Here is a 6,206-nt window from a genome sequence, read left to right as displayed (position 1 = left end):
AGTGACGGAGTGTGAGTCGCTGTATGCGTTTTTGTGGGAGAGAGAGAGAGACCAGTTTGTTAAGTGTGAGTCGTCAGTTGATACGTCGGAGGCGTGGTCAACGGCATCCTCGACAAGTGGTGTTTTGACAGCAAACCGCGGGTAGACGAATTTGCCTACCACGGTGGCAGAAATCGACAGTGATCGTGTCTGTACACACAGAAAAATATTTTGTATTGGTGTCGTCGAGCAATTCTAATCGACGAGAGGGGAAGCGTCACAGGTAGACCCATTTGCTCTATTTGTCTACCGCAGAAGTGGTACGACGAATAAGGAAAAGTGCCGCATCGACAGTGGGATTTTCGCAGCAAGCCACAGGTAGCCACATTTGTCTACCGCGGTGGTGGAAACGGAGAGAGCGCGCTGGTGGTGGTGATACCGACGAGCAGCTTAACCGGAGAGAGTTTTGAAGTGTTGCAGGTAGGCCTATTTCTCTACTGAAGAAGCAACGCGACGAAGTAGGACAGCAAGTGTCACATTGTCAAACAACGGGCACCGAGTTTACAACGTAACACATGAGGTGTGTTCTACCGGTATAACAGGTATATTTTTCATTCCTTTTTGTGATAGTTTTTCTTGCTAGGTAAAATGGATGAAGAGATGGGAGAACGAGTAACAGACCCTCCCCCTAAGCCTGTTGAAAATGTAAACCCGAGTAGAATTAAAATTTACCCAGAGTCGTCAACGGGACCATGGATTGTGTTTATTAGGCGTAAAGTAAAGGCGCTAAATATCATTCAAATTTCGAAAGATTTGACTTCGCGATTCTCGGATGTAAAAGAGATCGTTAAAGTTAATAAAGATAAAATACGCATTGTCGTTGGTAGTCTCAAACAAGCCAATGCAATTGCTTCTTGCGAGCTTTTTACGCGTGAGTATAGAGCGTATATTCCTTCAAAGGAAATTGAAATTGATGGGGTCATCACAGAATCGAGTTTGACTGTTGATGACATAATTAAGCATGGGGTTGGTCGTTTCAAAGACACCATACTTAAAGACGTAAAGATACTTGAATGCAAACAATTGCATTCAGTATCACACGAAGGAGATAAAAAAGTTTATCGACTGTCTGACTCGTTTCGAGTGACTTTCGCTGGGTCTGCGCAACCCAACTATGTCATTATCGATAAGATTCGTCTCCCTGTTCGCCTTTTTATCCCTCGTGTAATGAATTGCCTTAATTGTAAACAGCTTGGCCACACAACCACTTACTGTTCCAATAAGGCACGGTGTGGCAAATGTGGGGGTTCTCATCAAGAGGATACTTGCAATGAAAATTCAGAAAAATGTTTAATGTGCGGAGAAAACTCGCATGAGCTCCCTGCATGGCCCATTTATAAATTGCGCGAGGATAAAATTAAACGATCCTTGAAGGAGAGGTCTAAGCGCTCCTATGCAGAAATGTTGAAAAATGCTACCCCTAAACCCATCTTCTTAGAAAACACTTACACATCTCTATTTTCGGAACAGTCTGACTCCGACGGAGCGTGCGAAGGTACATCATTTGTTTTACCCGGAAATTCCAGAAAAAGAAAACAGTTTTCTTTTCCCAAGCTGCCAAGCAAGGGCCTTAAAATTTCTCCACCAATAGATAAACTGCGCCCAAAACCGAAAAATTCCGATTCAAAACCGAAATCAATTCCACCCGGTTTTGGGAACGTACAATCCAAACAGAACACCATTACTGGAAATAATAAAATTTCGACTTCCTCTGAGCCTCAGCCGGGGGTAGGATTATTGAAATTTTCTGAAATTGTTGATTGGATTTTTAAAGCATTCAATATTTCTGAACCACTAAAGAGTATACTTTCAGCTTTCCTCCCAACAATTAGAACATTTTTAGAGCAGCTGATTGCTCAATGGCCCATCCTTGCAGCAATTATATCCTTCAATGGTTAATTCAACTCCTAAGGTGAAAGACTCCATCACTGTTTTACAGTGGAATTGCAGAAGTATCATACCTAAAATTGATTCCTTAAAAATTTTACTGCATAATTTAAAATGCGATGCTTTTGCTCTATGTGAAACATGGCTTACCTCAAACATTAATTTCAACTTAAATGATTTCAACATTATTCGCCTAGACCGAGACACCCCATATGGAGGAGTGCTTCTAGGAATTAAAAAGTGCTATTCTTTCTATAGAATTACCATCCCCATGATTGCTGGCATCGAGGCTGTAGCAGTCCAAACGAATATTAAAGGCAAAGACATGTCTATCGCTTCTATATATATACCTCCCAAAGTTCAAATTGGACAACGTCAAATTTTCGAGGTAGTGGAATCCATGGCTGCTCCGCGTCTGATACTGGGAGACTTCAACTCGCACGGAGTATTGTGGGGTTCCCTCTACAATGATAATCGATCCTCTTTGATATACAATGTTTGTGACGAATTTAATATGACAGTTTTAAATACTGGCGAAACAACACGCATCCCCAGACCTCCTGCACGTCCAAGTGCATTAGATCTATCTCTGTGCTCGACATCACTTCGGTTAGATAGCACGTGGAAGGTTGTACCTGATCCTCACGGTAGCAATCATTTGCCAATCGTTGTTTCAATTAACAGTGAATTAGGCCTTACGAATTCAATCAATGTTCCTTATGACTTAACACGAAATATTGATTGGAAAACATACGAAACATTAATTTCCACTTCTCTTGCTTCGACAGAAGAGCTACCCCCTACCGAAGAATATGAATTCCTAGCGGGTTTAATTATTGAAGCAGCAGAACAAGCCCAAACGAAATGCAATCCTGGAATGACAATAAATAGACGGCCCCCTAATCCTTGGTGGGACAAAGAGTGCTCTGATGCATATGAAGCTAAACAAGTTGCCTACAAAGAAATTATGAAACAGAAAGGGGGTATACGTGAGAACTTTGAAAATTATTTCATTTTGCAAAACAAATTTGACAGTCTCCGTCGTGCCAAAAAGTCTAGTTATTGGAGACGCTTCGTTGATGGCTTGTCAAGAGAAACATCAATGAGTACTCTTTGGAACACAGCCAGAAGAATGAGGAATCGTAACGTGACTAATGAAAGCGAAGATTTTTCGAATCGTTGGATATTTAATTTTGCCAAGAAAATTTGTCCAGATTCTGCTCCTGCGCAGAAAATCATTCGCGATGCTCCCACAAGTAACGATTTCATAGATTCGCCTTTGACAATGATGGAATTTTCAATTGCACTCCTCTCATGCAACAATAATGCTCCGGGACTAGACAGAATAAAATTCAACTTGGTGAAGAATCTGCCTGACCTAGCAAAAAGACGCTTGTTGAATTTATTCAACAAGTTTCTTGAGCAGAATATTGTCCCGCGTGACTGGAGACAAGTGAGAGTTATCGCCATTCCAAAACCGGGAAAACCAGCCTCCGATCATAACTCGTATCGACCGATTGCAATGCTATCCTGCATCAGGAAATTGTTGGAAAAAATTATCCTACGACGTCTCGACAATTGGGTTGAGGCGAACGGCTTGCTCTCAGATACCCAGTTTGGTTTTCGGAGAGGAAAGGGAACGAATGATTGCCTGGCGCTACTTTCGTCAGAAATCCAACTCGCTTACGCAAAAAAAGAACAAATGGCGTCTGTGTTCTTAGACATAAAAGGAGCATTCGACTCAGTCTCCATTGATGTTCTCTCGGAGAAGCTACATCAATGTGGTCTTTCACCGATATTAAATAATTATCTATACAATTTATTGTCAGAAAAGCACATGCATTTTTCATATGGCGATATGGCGACACTCAGAATAAGTTACATGGGCCTCCCACAAGGCTCTTGTCTAAGCCCCCTTCTCTATAATTTTTACGTGAATGACATTGATAATTGTATTGTCAGCCCATGCACTCTAAGACAACTTGCAGATGATGGGGTGGTTTCTGCCACAGGACCAAAAGCTATAAATTTACAACAACCATTGCAAGATAGCTTGGATAATTTATCAATTTGGGCTTTAAAACTGGGCATCGATTTCTCTACGGAGAAAACAGAGTTGGTCGTTTTCTCAAGGAAGCGTGATCCGGCTCAGCTTCAGCTCCAGTTGGTTGGTAGAACGATAGCCCAAGTCCTGACTTTTAAATACCTTGGAATTTGGTTCGATTCTAAAGGCACATGGGGAGGCCACATTAGATATCTAATAACGAAATGCCAACAAAGGATAAATTTTCTGCGAACAATAACTGGATCATGGTGGGGTTCTCATCCAAGTGACATGATAAGATTGTATCAAACAACAATACTTTCAGTAATGGAATATGGGTGCTTCTGTTTCCGTTCAGCTGCGAACACTCACATTATTAAACTGGAACGGATACAGTATCGTTGTTTACGAATTGCCCTAGGTTGCATGCAGTCGACCCATACGATGAGTCTTGAAGTACTAGCGGGTGTTCTTCCTTTAAAAGACCGATTCTGGGATCTCTCCTCTCGTTTACTTATTCGATGTGAGGTTATGAACCCACTGGTAATTGAAAATTTTGAAAGACTTGTTGAGCTCCAACCCCAAACCAGATTCATGACAGTGTATTTCAATCACATGTCACAAGAAATAACGCCTGCTAGGTATGTTCCCACATACGTCAATATACTAGATACTCCTGAATCCACTTTATTCTTCGACACGTCCATGCAAGCAGAGATTCGTGGAATTCCGGATCATCTACGCTCGCGGGAGATCCCTAAAATATTCACAAGTAAATTTCAACACATAGACTGCCTTAAAATGTTTTACACTGATGGGTCACGAATCATTGAGGCCACTGGTTTCGGTATTTTCAACAATAATTTTTCAATTTCTCTCAAACTTGCAGAACCCGCCTCTGTTTATATAGCGGAACTAGCAGCAGTTCACTATAGTTTGCAAATAATTAATACTTTACCCCCGAACCATTACTTTATCCTCACTGATAGTCTCAGCACAATTGCAGCTCTACGCTCAAAGAGGATTGATAATCAAGATCCATTCTTTTTGGGGAAGATACGAGAATCTCTGAGTAACCTAACAAGAAAATGTTATAAATTTACCCTAGTGTGGCTCCCCGCCCATTGCTCTATTGCGGGAAATGAGAAAGCTGATAATTTAGCCAAGATTGGTGCACTAGATGGTGAAATATATGAAAGACCCATCGCTTACAATGAATTTTATAGCGCTTCTCGACAGAGGACACTTGCTAGTTGGCAAACATCTTGGGACAATGGAGATATGGGACGATGGCTACACTCAATTATCCCTAAAGTATCAACGAAGGCATGGTTCAAAGGATTGGATGTAAGTCGGGACTTCATCCGTGTGATGTCAAGACTCATGTCCAATCATTATACTTTAGATGCGCATCTCCGTCGTATTGGGCTCGCTGAGGGTAATCATTGTGCTTGTGGAGAGGGTTACCATGACATTGAGCATGTTGTTTGGTCCTGCACTGAATATCGTGAAGCCAGATCACAATTAGTAGATTCTTTACAAGTCCGAGGAAGACCAATCCATGTTCCTGTTAGAGACATCCTGGCGTATCGCGATCCTCTATACATGGAACTTATTTATCATTTTCTAAAAACAGCGTCTGTCAAAATTTAATTAAATTCATCTCCTCATACTCTCATCTAAGGCTAATCATTCACCAATTAAAGTGTCTTAGAATATTCAGTTTTTAAATTTAGACAATAACAGAAAAAAAGTAAATAAATACAAAAAATACTAGATCATTATGAAATATAATAATGTAAGGAAAAAAGCAAACAATAAAGTGATTTCAGTGTTAGTTTTAGACAAATTACTAGTATAGTTAAAATTAGTCTTAAGGATTTTTGTAACGTGCTATGTAAAAAAAGAAACTGGCGTAAAAAGCTTTTGCAAATGCCGTGTCAAATAAACGTATGGAAAAAAAACCGGAAATTAGGTTAAATCGGTGACTAACTAGTGGGGAAACAGAAAGCATAATGATCACAGTTTCAAACAACCTTGCCCGTCAGTAATTGGCAATTCGTATTCGACAGTTTACATGACGTTACCCACGTTACTGGTTGGTACGGTTAAACTTGTATCAAAGGGTATCAATAAAGATTCTCTGACGCGTTCTTGATGTCCCATCATTAGCGTTAGGACGATCTAAGTTATTTTATGCTTCAGATTATACGGTAAGCGCGCTGGTAGAGATGCT

The sequence above is a fragment of the Topomyia yanbarensis genome, chromosome 2, assembly GCF_030247195.1.
Source record: "Topomyia yanbarensis strain Yona2022 chromosome 2, ASM3024719v1, whole genome shotgun sequence".
NCBI classification, from domain to species: domain Eukaryota; kingdom Metazoa; phylum Arthropoda; class Insecta; order Diptera; family Culicidae; genus Topomyia; species Topomyia yanbarensis.
Note: the sequence above shows the minus strand (reverse complement) of the source record.